We start from the raw sequence: 11,733 nt of genomic DNA, 5'->3' as shown, positions 1-11,733 counted from the left end.
CGAAACAAAACAACAAAAAAAAAAAAAAAAAAAAAAAAAAAAAAAAAAAAAAAAAAAAAAAAAAAAAACAAAAAACCACCAAAAAAACAACCAAGGTTAGCAGTAGAGAGAGGTCTCTTTCTGCCCCCCACCCCATTTCATCTAATGCACTGCAGCAGCGAGTTTGCTCACCGTGGGAACCAGACTGGACGACACGGGGCACATTTCTCAGGGCAGCAGCACACGCTCAGAATGGCTATGTCACAAAGCCCAGGCTCCCCGTGCAGGTAGCACAAGGGTCCTGGGTGGAAAGGACCACCCAGATCCCCACAAGTAGCGTGGTTCTCCTGTCAGGCTGGCCCGCCGCCTGGCACATGGTGGCCTGCAGTCAGCCGCTGTGGACAAGGGAGGTGTTTGTACACTCACTAGCTACCACCAGACAGCATCCCCCGTAAGCGCCAAGGGGTCAGCCTGTCACCGTTCTCCCTGAGGGGGAGCTGAGTCTAGACAGCCTGACCCATGAGGCAGGTACCCCTATGAGTTTAGGTTTTCAAAACCCATCCCCTTCTCTTGAGCCTCCTGTGGGACTACATGTGTAGGCCCTTTTGGGCTTGAGAAATCACTCTCTGGACTCCACACAGGAAGTTCCGACCAAGGAGACATGGGTAGGTCTGGTGAGTACCTCTTCCAGATCCAGCCTGTGACAACTTCCCATGAATAATCTTTGCTCTTTTTTCAGTCATTGGCTGAATGGAGAGGCCTCTAAGGACCATGAAGGATAAAACTACGAGACGAAGGAGTCCTGGCCTTGAATGACCACACAGAAGACTCCAACTAGGGCTACTTTCACTGCCTTGTGCTAAGGATGATAAATGACTTGTTTTATGTCACTAAGATCCAGGGTTTATCTATTATGATAAGCAATTTCATCTCATCGATACAGCTTGCCATAGGTAATAGAGAACAGTGAAAGAGTTTGTCAGGGGCTTGCAGGCCAGGATCACCCTACATTAGAGGCTCCCAAACTATGGCTCAATCCAACCCTGCCTTTGAAAGCAAAGTTTTAGTGGCACACAGCCACGCCCACTCCTCATGGACTGTCTATGGCTGCTTTTGCATTACAATAGTGGACTTGAATAGTTTCAACAGAAACCACATGGCCCACAAAGCCTGAGCTGTTTACTAACTGGCCTTTTATAGGAAAAGAAAAGTCACCCCCTGTAGCATAGTCTCAAGCATCCCCACAGCTGGTTTCAGGCCTACCCAGAAACCATGATGACTGTGTTGAGGAAAATACTCGTCAGCAGTGTTTCACAGTCTTTGGAGTTCAGCAGATTCCCTGCGGGAGCCTGGTAAGAGGCGGATCCCCTGGCCCTATTCCCAGAGGTTGTGTTCAGGACATCTGCAGTTCTAACAAGCAGTCGGTGGAATTCTGCTGCAGGTGGTCCATGGGCAATGCTTAGAAAGACTGCTCTTCCAGATGCCTCAGGACTCCCTGGGAAACCTGTTAATCATTCTGCAGCACTTTTCCAGGAAGGCCAAGGCCAATCAAGGTTTCTAGCAACCCAGGAGGTGCAATGTCACCTGTCTGAGCACCGCTTGACACACAGACAGGCTGGGTTTTTAGCCTCTTCAGGCAGTTCCCTCATTTCTGAACTGTGGTTGAAAATGCCCCCTAGCTCACAGGGCTATAAAGAATACAAAAGAAAAAGTACTAAGCATATCACCTGTTACTGAAAACCATTCTACGTTTTAGCTAATATTATTACTGGTTTTATTGTTAATATGAATTCCTTTTGAGGATATTCACAGAGACCTGGGATGTGGAGCCAGACATCAATGATTACTGATTTTTCAGAGTTTTACAATGCCTTTTCCCCTCTTGCAGCAGTAAGGGAGATCCAGAGCAATCTGCAGGTTTCTCCCGACAGGGTCAAGGGTGCACATCCCTGTTCCACACCCTGTTTCCCTAGAAGTGCTGGTCTAGCAGGGAGCCCTCACCTAGAAAAGGCTTGGGTCTTCTGTTGCCGAGACAGGAAGACACGTGAAGCCTGGTGGATCACGCCGCCAACCCGGGCAGGTGCAGACAAGTAGGGAGCTTCCAGCTCCCTGCAAGCACAGTGCTCCAGGCTCTAAATAGAATCCCTTCTGCTTTAGCAAATTAATGTGTGAGGATGTTGGATCACGCTCTACAAGCATGAACAGAGTGGAGGACCTCCATGCTAAACTGCCACATATGGCCAGGGGTGGGAAGAAAGATTACCAGCTCTACACAGACGCTAGACAAGCTGCCATGCTCAAAGTCAGGTTCCTGGAAAGCAGGACGAGGCCTCCCAAAGAGCTAAGAGCTGCTGAAACTAAATAAGGAAAACCAGGAGTCAAGTAGCCCCAAGGGGAAAGCCTTCATCAGCTGGCCAGGCCCTGCCTAACAGGCCTTCAATGGCTTCTAGCCTTACAGGAAAGGTTACAGGTGACAGCGACAAGAGGACTCCTGATGAGCAGAGATCTGTGAGAAGCAGCAGGCAGTTTTTTTGAAGCCGACCCACAGGAGAGGTCAGTGTCAGCAGTTCTAGGACAATACCTCAGATGCCCACAAGCAGACAGCATAGGGCAGGTGGAAGGGATGCTCCAATGGAGGGCTAGAGAAGCTTTTTAACTGGGCCAGACTACAGACGTAGGCTTGGAGGGAGCCCAGGGCCTTCTGACAACAGGTACTAGACGAGCTGACAGCACTAAAGGGACTGGATGTCAATCTTTTAGGAGACAAGTCCTGACACAGAAGAGCAAGGATACAATCATATGTTATTTCGAATGTGGAAGGGGAAGAATTCTGCCCTCTTTTGAAAATACCAGGAAGTAAGGAGTAAGCAAGATTTCTAGAATGAAAGAGTCCATATCAGATATCAGAGGTCTTGGCCTATTAGAACTCTCCACATAGCTTCCTGTTGCTTTGCTCTGCTTCTGGGGGTACGGTGCCACTTGCCCCTTACTCCAGGATCGCCAGGTCACCCTCCTTAGCAAGAAGCCCCAACCACAAAGTGGCCGGGCAGCTCCCGTAAGTCCCTACCTCTGTGACCTCAGAAGTTGCTTCTCTACCTGATCTGGTTTCCTCACCCAGGACATGGAATCAAGCTGCATCTGTCACTGTGGGAGGACTGAAAGAGCTCATAAATAACTCCACAGCCAGCACGGAGAAGCTACTAAATAGATGCTAGTTATTCTGTCTATTAGGAAACCTACTCATCTTGCTCCTCGCCATGCCCCAATGCATCTTGCAAAGTGATTGTCAAAGGAGGCTGCTCGATAAATATTTGTTGAATAAATTAATCAGATGCACCTTAAAGCACAGTTGGTGTTATTTCACCGTTACTTAGTCACCTTCTAAGTTTCTGACAAAAACACGTGTCCAGTCTGTTTCTACAGTATTAACACATTCCCGCTGACCTGTATCGCTGGACAGTACTGTCTTGCGCCACCTAACGGGACAGTCATGCATGTACCATTGGTGGTTCAGAGCCACCACGCAGCAAGACACATGAATTATGGCCCCACTGCGAATATGTTTGTAGTCTCATGGTAACTCCCTGCAAGGCTCCCTTCTCTAATGACCTCTGCCCGTGCCTTTAAAATGTATCTCTGAAATCATACCAAATGCTAGACAGGATGTGGAGAAAATGGACATCCATACATTGTACCTGGGGATGGAGATGGCAGTTTCTTATTAAATGATACCCACAACTGCACTCATGAGTATTTATTCCAGAGAAATGAGGACACTCTGCTCACTGAAATCTGTGTAAAGTGTTCACAGAAGCTTTATTCACACGAGCCCCAAACTGGAAACAACCCCATGTCCTTCCAATGCAAAGAATTAACACATTCACAGTAGGCCATAATTTGAACGACTGGCTGCTGCTGGGGGCGGGGCCAAGCTCACGGGAACGTGTTAAGCAAACTGTATCAGGTCCACCCCACAGAACATTACTCAGTCACTGAAAGGAACTAACAACTGTTAGACCCAACAGCTTGGGTGGATCTTCAAGTAACTATGCCAAGTGGAAAAAAGCCAGTCCCCGAAAGTTACGTTCTTTAAGCTTCCACTTATATATAAACATTTTTGTAATGACAAAATGACAGAGGGAAAGGGAAGTTGGGTGTGGCTAAAATGGCAACAAGATAAGCGTTAAAGGGATGGAACTGTTGGGTTTCTTGTTTGTGGCTCGTGGATATGGTAATTGACACATGTGATCAAACTGTATGTGAAATTGGGGAAATCTAAAATCAGGGATTGTAGCAATGTCAGTTTCCCAGTTGTGACTTGGCCTACAGTTATAAACAATGTCACCACTGGGGGAACCCTGTAAAGGGTATGTGGGTTCTCTCTGTGTTATTTCTTATAACTGCATATGAATCCATAATTGTTTTTAAAAAGTTTAATTTTTAAAAGGCCATGGTACATGCTAGTTGGGAGTGGTAATGCACTCCTCTAATCCCAGCACTTTGGGAGGCTGAGAAAAGAGAATGCAAGTTTGAGTCCAGCCTGGACAACTCAGCAAGGCCCTGTCAAAACATAAAATAAAATAAAAAGCTGGGGAGGTAGCTCAGTGTGAGCCCTTGGTTCTGTCTCTAGTGTCACATGGTACCTGTAGTCCCAGCTACTTGGGAGGCTGAGGCAGGATGACTGCTGGAGCCCAAGAGTTTGAGGCCAGCCTGAGAAACACAGGGAGACACTGCTCTCGAACAAAAATCACTCATTTGATAAACAGTTACCAAGCACAGTCACAACGAACCAAGTACGATTCCAGGAGCTAAACCTGATGATGCATGGTCCAGGCTCTCACAGAGCTAACCCTAGAGTGGGAATGAACAGTCCAGTATTCCATAGGACTTCCTGCGAACAAAACACTGTGCACGCAAAGTGCACCTGTCTGTAGCAAGTCCGGTAAGTGTAAAACAGCCACCAAGCACACGCAAGGTGTAAAACAGCACTCAAGGCCTGGGAGGTCTGCCACACTCCTCTCTGCACAGACCCCATCCTGACACCTGGGGGACACTGCCTAGAAGACGGTTCCTCAAAGTGAACCGTCTGCATACCCAGTCCCCTTCCCAATGCCTCAGTGACACTGGCATCTTTGCTGTAAGGTTAAGATGGAGCTCAGAGTACGGTCTGGTTTGGGAAACCCTGTTCCACATAGATCTACAAACACATGACCCAAGTGCCAGGCAGAAACATAAGGTAGGGAAAGCTCGGCAGGCACCATATGTCGCGGCACACCTGCTCTAACCACCTGCAGACCTGCGTCAGTGGGGAAAGCTGTCCAGGTCTGTCTCTCCAGGCTCTGTTTCCCTCCTAGGATCCACAAGATCTGCTCCTAACTGTGCCAGACCCTAAGGAAGACGCTATCCAGAGCGGTATTTCTGTATGGCTTCTAGAGGACATCAAGGTGTTTCTGACTCTTTGCTACCCTGAGCTGGTTAGAAATACAGGATCTCACGCCCATGCTGGGCCTAAGCAAACAGAATCAGCATTCTAACAAGATCTTCCAGGGACACATGCATGCACTGAAATCTGAGAAGCACTAATTCTAGACCTTGGTTCTCAAACCTAGCTCTGTATCAGAATCATGTGGATTTTTCCATCTAATTTGTTTTACTACAAAATATTTCAAGATAAAGAATCAAGTAATGAGTATCACAGATACACCTCTTCCTCCTCTTCTTTTCAAGACAGTGTCTTGTGAAAGCTCAGGCTGGCCTTGAACTCGCAGTTCTCCCTTCTCAGCCTCCTGAGTTAGTGGGATGACAGGCACGCACCACCTGGCCCAGCTCAGACACACCTGAAATCCCTGCGCACCTCTCCCTGACCCCATTTTCATCCCTCTGACTCAGTCACTAACTGGGCTAATATTTTTGCTCATATTTTTGTATTTCTACTACAACTATATCACTGTATTTACATACCCAAGAATGGACCTGCAGGGCCACAGAGTATGCCTTGTTATTTTTCTATCAACTCACTTGCCTACAGGCAGTTTGTGAGTTCTCTATGCTCTGTATGTTAGCCAACACTTGTTGTTATCAAACGTTAGTTTTGCCAGTGTAAAGGATTTGCAGTGTCTCACTGTGCTGTGGTGTAACTTGTTAAGGGGCATCTCCTTCCTTCATTTCTTCACCGGTGGGCAGCCTTCTCTAGGCCCTGCCTACTGCACACCTTCTTCCCACCTTCTTTGTTGTTGACTTTTTCTCACTGATGTTTAGGATTTATTTATTCTGAGCACCAATCCTTGTCTGGTTAATGAATTACAGAGGCGGTCCTCCAGACTATGGCTTTTCTTTTGTTTCTAGTATCTTTGATCATGAAGAAATCTAAAAATTCTCATGTAGATACAATAATGTAGATGTTATCAATCTTTTCCTTTATGGCCTTTGTTTTCTTGACTTAAGAAATCCTTTGCCACCGTGCTGTCACTGTCTCTTTTGTTCCCTGCAGAAGTTTTACAGTTTGCTTTGTAACTTTTTAATCTAAATATGTAAATGCTCAGCTACCACTGAAGACCTTCACGATCCACACCCTCAGGAGAGACTCTATGTACCCGTATTTTTAGCCAAAGTACATGTTGTTGGCAAGTCTGTTACAGCCAGGCTGAGAAGCACTGACACACTCTTTTCTCACCCACTGGGTGCCAATGAAAGGCATTTCCTCTACAAAGCCCCAGGAAACCCTCTCATCTTTGCCTCCTTCACTGAGTGCGAAGAGACTTCCGGAGACTTCCAGGCTCAGGCACCTGAGGACCATCTGATGTCCAACCTGTCGTCTGTGGCTGGGCATCCTCTCTGCCAGGCCCTTGAGAGGTGGCTTAGCAGTCTCTCCTCACCAGCACCAGTGATGAGAAGCAATGCCTGTGCCTTCAGGTTCTCCATGCTTCCTGTTACACGTTTTTTCCCTATATTGAGCTGAAATCCATCATAGCTTAATTTCTACCAGCTGGTCCTCCATCCATCTCCTTTTGTTTTCCCATAACTTCCCCTCGCTTACACACCCCCGGCCACATGTCTAGTCTGGCTGTGCTCTGTCCTAGCCCACTCTCTTCTAGCCCTCCAGACACGCTGCCTTCCTTTCTTGTCCTTCAACTTGTGAACTTCTTCTTACCTCAAGTGGTCTCTCTAAGCTCTTTTTTCCTGACTCCTTCTCCTCAGGTTGGGAGTTAACAAAGGTGCTGCTTGATCAATATCTGTCTCCCCACCAGAATGTAAACCTCACAATGGGAGGTTCTCTGTTGCTTCTGCTCGAGGCTGAACCCTAAGCACCCAACATAATAGCAGGACAGAATTAGCTCTTAGAAGGGTTTTGTTGAGCATGGGTCAATGGAGGAGCGAAAGCCAGCCAGCCAGCCCTTTGAGGTCATATAAAGTAAACTAGGATCACTTCTGCAGGAAGTTCTTTCAGAAATCTGAAAGTGGTCATGTTCTCTAAGTTTTGTCTTCTTCACAGGGGCATGGAGTGATGCGGGAGGGTGAGGCCAGCTCTACTGTTAAGTTCCCAAAGACGGGACAGAGCAAACACACACACCTTTTCATAACTGCTTCTAGCATCGGGCCTGGAGAGCCAATCCCTGTGCCCACATACATTATACAGCTTATCCATGAAATTTGTTTTTGACTCAGACATAGAAATACTGTAAATGTTACCCGTGGTTAATTTCAAAAATTCATTTCAGAGGTTAATACAATGACGAAAATTTGAATCAACAAGAGAATGCCGTGGAAGCCGTCACAGTGAACAGACTATGACGTGGCTCCCTGGCTGTCCATTCGTGAAGAAGAAGCTGGCATTTCCTTTCGTCTAGAGAACAGTGTTGTTCAGTAAACAGGTAACACATGTAAGTGGGGCTGATACTGTAATACTGGAGAATCAGTCAACTACAACTGTTAAATTTTAGTGAGGCCCACTGGCACATGTTTGTGGTCCCAGCACTGTGGAACCAGACAGGAAGGTCACCCTGAGTTTGAAGCCAACCCAGGCAACATAACGAGATCCTGTCTCAAAATTTTAACCAAAGGCTGGGGATGTAGTGTGGTATAAAAGGTTCAATGCCCAATACCACAGAAAGAAAAAAAAAAAGGAAATGTAAAACTGAACCAAAACTTAGACAACTTAATATCTACAAGCTTAGAGAAACGGTATGTGCAGAAAGGCTGCCTGCTAATCGTATCACTTCCTGTTGGATTTAATGAGAAAAGACACAGGAAGCACTTAATGAGTACTGAAGACAAAGGAAGCTGTGCATCTGTAGCTCTCATTAGGAAGCCAAACACCTGAGAATCAACCACACAGAAAAATTCTCTTTGTAGGAAACTAAGAGAAAGCTAAAATTTGCTATAGTCTAAACATTTTCTCACTTGGGACAATGAGCTGTTGGGGGGAAAAGTTTTCTTCAACCCTCTTTGTCCACGCCAGAAGTCTGAAAATTAAACTGCCAAAAGACAGGTTAACAGGAGAGAAAGAGTATACAATCCTACTTTAAATCCACATGCCTGGTGGGGCATGGCACCCCTCAAAAGAAATGAAACCCCAAAGAAATATACCACTGCACAGTGGCCTACATACCGTCGGAGCAGCGTGACTGACTGGACACAGGGAAGGAGCTGGGGGCTCTGGGGGTGACACACTGTGGAGAGCGGGACGTCGGGGAGCCAAGGGTGGACGCGGACCTGTGAGTGAGGTCTGCTCCTGCCGATCTATCTGTGCCTTCTATTCTCCCTCGAAAACAGTCATTCTCATCTTGGGGAGGGAAGGGGACACCATCCTCTCAGCGAGGGAAATTTGCACCCTCGTTTTAGGTAGAGAGAGCGAGGGAAGAGAGCTTTCCTGCTTGTCTCTTCTCAGTTGCCTGCAGCTCCCAGTGTTCCTTGATCAACACGGTATATTTGGGGATCGCATATTTGGATCCTTTTATAGCCTCTATGAATATGTGAAAAATGTAGTCTCAAAGAGAAAAATAAATGATGCAGAAAGGACATGAACTGTGCCTTGAGGTGACCCAGGAGCGGGGAAGGCCCTGGGCTACTTCTGCACAGACTCCGGTATTATACGGTAAGTCTGTGGACCAACTCAGACCCACGCACGCTTATCCATGCTCAGTTCTCCTGCATGCAGTCAGGCTACAGAGCGAGGAAAGCAGCTCACGCTGTGCTTTTGAGGTCAAACTGTATTTTTCAAAGACTGGCTAAAATGTTTACTTTCTAAGTTGCTTTGACTGGGAAATAGTCTCCCAAGAAGATGTAATTATGAAACCCAGGTGACAGAGGGTGGTGAGAGAATGGTGGAGACTAAGGGATAAACCCAACTTAGGGAAATATAGGAGGCAGAAATATTGAAACCATGAGCCTTTATGACTATGGGAGACGACAAGAGAACAGCCAGCCTGTTTCCAGGGCCAAAGTGGGATTTATAAAGATCAGCGCTGGCTAAGAGAATTCAGGGCAGGGCAGCACAACTATGGCCTTTTGCTTCTTCAAAGTACTGATTAAAAGGCAAAACATTATCTAATCACTATTTATAGCATGTCCTCATGGTGTTCTGTACTTGGAGTTGAGGTGAGCACCAAAAATGGGTTGCTGATCCTGAAGGAATATAAACTCTGAAAGAACTGAAGACTTCAATAGTCAAAGGAATACAATTCTCAGTAATGGCGCAACTTCCTCGGGGGAAAACGATCGCTCTGGCAGTTATTCCTGCTGGAGACACAGGGCTGGGGCGGTGCGGTGCGGTGAGGACATCTAGAAAGGGGCCACAGTGTCCTCACGGAGAGCCAGACCGTCTTCCTGCCTGCTTCTAGGTCACACGGGGGAGCTATGGATGAATCCTCCTCACATGCCTCAGTCTAGCAGCCCATCTTCAACTCCGTGTCACCTCTAACAGCGCTCTCAGGTCCACCCTCCTCCCCTTCCATGCAGACCACCTCTCTCCCTGGAGACCTCAGTGCTTCTGAGCCTTCAAAAATCACCTCAGCGCTAATGACTCCTTCATCTAGGATCTTTCTCCTCACTTGCAAACTCAAGACTTTCAACTGCCAGACAAAGTTCCGTGGATGCTACAGCAGGCCCCAAAACATAATGTGCCCCAAATCAAACTCACTCCTAACTCTGTTAGCAGATGACTGTGGCCCTCTTCCCGGTCTCTCAAGTTCAGGCTCATTTTCAGTCTCTCTCACATCAACAGCTATCAGTCACCAGGCCCCGCTACGGCTCTCTCCACAGTGCCCCTTTTGAAAATGATGATCGAATCTATGTATCGTTATTTCATTATTTCTCTTGCTTCAAAACTTGGAGCATACAAGGCTGTAAGGAGAAAACCTCCCACTCTCCTACCCCCTTGGCCCCCAGTTTTTCTCTTGCTGGCAATCTGGACTGTTTCTTGTTATCTCTGAGAGATGCTGTATACATTTACAGAGAAAAAGAAATGCACATTTATTTTTCCCCTTTTCTTACACAGATGGTAGCATCCTACGGTTGGTTCTCTGTATGGAGGGGTTCCCCATCTGCTGATTCAAAAAAACATGGATTGAAAATATCCAAAAAACCCTGCGTCAACCTGAACACATACGGATTCATTTTCCTTGTCATTCCCTGAACAGCTCAGCACAACAGCTATTTGCATAGCACTGACACTGTATTAAGCAGTGTGAGTGATCGCAAAATGACTTAAAGTACATGGGGGTATGCACAGGTTAGATGTAAATGACATCATTGTACATAACTGGCAGCTTTGGTATCTGCATGTAAGAAATAGAAACTTAAAGTTGTCTGCTTTCGAGATGGTCATTAACTGAGTGGAAAACTACTAGTAGACAAAACTACCTACCACCTGTGGAGGTGTCTGAAGCCAGATATCTAAAAGGGTCCCAAACAAAGGAGGAAAGGGTGGTCAATAAAGTATAGCTCCACTTTTCTGACTGTGCCTGGGAAAGGATAGGCAGTTAAGAAGTGGCCCACCTGTGGTTCAATCATTTGCCTTTAAATTCACCAAGCATTTGTAGAAGGAGTGGGCCAAGGGTCCAGGCAGGGACCAGAATGATTATACCCTCCGTAGTACTCAGCCAAAGGAAGACGGGGAAGGGACCTGTGTGCCAGGGGTTAAACCGCTCACGGCAACCGCCCTGGGTGAGCCTGCTAGCACAGCAGGCTCCAGCCTTGCAAGACTGCATGAAAGCCTTGCTTTCACGGCTCTCCCGCCCGAATCCACTCTGGGTCTGGACAAGTGGACACACCTCTGCAGTGCGGAGGGAAGAGTCCCGGAGCCCACGATGGATGATGAAGGATAACTTCACACAATCTTCTTCCTTCTTATTTTTATCCCTTAATGTATCTCAGCGATTCTTTCAAATCAGTACCCAAAAGCGCCTGTAGTCTTTCCTATGGCTGCAGAGTACTCCACTGAATAGACGTATCATATTTTACCTAACCAAGCTCCCAGTTAAATGGCTTCTGGCGTTTTGCTGTTCCTACCAATGGGTAGCTGCCCTGTGTGGCCCTGTGTATGCCACTCTGCACAGCACAGTATCTGTGTCTGTGGGTCCTACCACGTCATTTCATCTCCTGCCCCGCTTTCCATTCCTGCTGTCTCCGCGTTCGCTCAGACCTCTGTTGCAGTGGTTTTCCCACCAGCATCTTTGCTCTTTACTCCCTCTAACAAGTACTGCATGGGCACTTTCTATGGGCCAAGGACTCTGTTATGTCTTTTTTTTTTTTTTT

The 11,733-nt window shown here is 46.9% G+C and overlaps 1 protein-coding gene across 2 annotated transcripts in view; it reads right to left on the bottom strand.

The window, feature by feature from the left end:
* Positions 1–11,733, bottom strand: part of Garnl3 (GTPase activating Rap/RanGAP domain like 3) — a 139,538-nt gene that overhangs the window by 106,201 nt on the left and 21,604 nt on the right. The window lies entirely within an intron of this gene.

The sequence above is a fragment of the Fukomys damarensis genome, unplaced genomic scaffold, assembly GCF_012274545.1.
Source record: "Fukomys damarensis isolate Sample0158 unplaced genomic scaffold, DMR_v1.0_HiC HiC_scaffold_36, whole genome shotgun sequence".
In the NCBI taxonomy this organism is placed as follows: Eukaryota; Metazoa; Chordata; class Mammalia; order Rodentia; family Bathyergidae; genus Fukomys; species Fukomys damarensis.
Note: the sequence above shows the minus strand (reverse complement) of the source record. Positions and strands in the feature narration are given on the sequence as shown.